A 1,799-nucleotide genomic window follows, 5' to 3' on the forward strand; every position below is an offset into this window, starting at 1 on the left:
AATAAACATTTACAATAGAGTGTGACAGGAGCTACCGTAAAGGTGCACACGTGGGATGGGAAGGAAGCCTCTGAGTCACATTCAGGGCATGAAGGAAGGCTTCTGGAGGAGGTGATGCTTGCTCTGCACTGTGAAGCAGGGCAGGTGCAAGGCATGAGGTGTTCATAACGCTTGTGGGGAGCTGCAGGTGGTTCCACCTGTCTGCAGCAAAATGTGGGGGTGGTTGGTGATGGCAGATGTGGCCAGAGTGATATCACAAAGGTCTTGTGTGCTAAGCTGAGGAGTGTGAGCCTTCTGAGACCTAGGGGCAGCTGCTGGAGGATTCAAGGCAGGGGAGCGACCTGAAGAGAATTGGAAAACCCTTTGAAGTGGTGTGTGAGCTGGAAGGAGTACTGTGGAATTGAGGTGAGAAGCCTCGAGAACCTTTGCTTGCAGTGGCAAAGGAGAGAGGGAAGACGGTAAGGAGATAAGTACCCGTGCACGCTGTGAGCGAAGGCAGGTTTCTGGGTAGTTCTCAGGCTTTGGGTTTGGCTGGCTGGGAGCTGCCGGTGGTGCTATTCATTCACAGAGAATTTGGAGAAGGAGACCTTGGTGCGATTCCTTGGACGATGGGACAGAAGTTCCACAGTAAGTGGAAGGGATGAGACCGACAGAATCTATGAGTATGAAAGACATTAGGAGCAAAAAGAGGGTCAGAGAAAGTTCAAACAAGATTAAGATGTGGATAACACGGCCTCTGACCACACGCTCAGTTTTTCTGAGGTGACACCTGGTGCGACTTTGGAGGACATAGCTCTGCTGCAGAAGCATCCCTGAGGTTCCATGGTTGGCGTCTTGGGTGCTCATCTTAGCATCAACAGAAAATCCAGGACAAAGTTGACCACACCCTAGATAGCAGCTATGGGCCCTGGTGAAGAAGCTCAATCTCCATTGAATTTAATTCAATTTTTAACTTTTAGGGTTTTTTCTTTGTTATTTTAAAAAAAACAAAAGCTATACATAGTTTAAAAAATCAAATAATCATGTATCAAAAGTATCAGTTGCCTATCCCCCTTTCCTGCTTTCTACTCTGTAATTAGATTATTCTTTTGGTGATTACTTTCGTGGCTCTAAATAACATGGGTACATTGATACTTCCCGATTTTTCCGTGTTAGGCCTTTACATATCATAGCCTTTCCAATATGGCAGACAAGGGTTTACTCTGTCTACCCCACCCTCACCTCAACCACACACACATGCCCACCTCCTAGTCCCTCATCCTCCCAGTGGAGCTATATCCCAGTTTGGGTTATTTCGGCTTCCAGCATTCACATTATTATGATCGTGTTCATGCTGTACATGCTGTACGAACTGAGCCACTTAAAGTATACCATGATTTTTTTTCTCCTTTCCTCCACAGCTTTTTTTATTCCACTGGAGTTAATAAGGCCATTTCTCCCATTTATTTAGTTATTTGTGGTACTTACCACTAGTTCAACTTCTACTTCTCCCCCGGTTGTGTAAACCTCCTCTCAGTAATTTCAAACGCAATTCTATCAGTGCCACCTTCTTGAATAAATCTTTCCTGAAGTCTTCTGACAAGTTCCAGCGTGAACAGGCTACTTTCTATGCCTGGCACAAAGCTGGGATTTTCCTTTAGCTTGGTGATTCCCATTGTCTGCCTCCTGTGTTGGAGTCCCTGTTTCCTCAGTCTTACATCTTAGTAGGTTTTCTCCCTTGTTTTGGTGAAGCACATCCTTTAGCAGCTTCCTGAGACACAGAGGATAAGGCAGTATCTTTTTTTTTTTTTTTTTTTTTT

This window comes from Galeopterus variegatus, unplaced genomic scaffold (genome assembly GCF_000696425.1).
Source record: "Galeopterus variegatus unplaced genomic scaffold, G_variegatus-3.0.2 Scaffold290, whole genome shotgun sequence".
Classification (NCBI taxonomy): domain Eukaryota; kingdom Metazoa; phylum Chordata; class Mammalia; order Dermoptera; family Cynocephalidae; genus Galeopterus; species Galeopterus variegatus.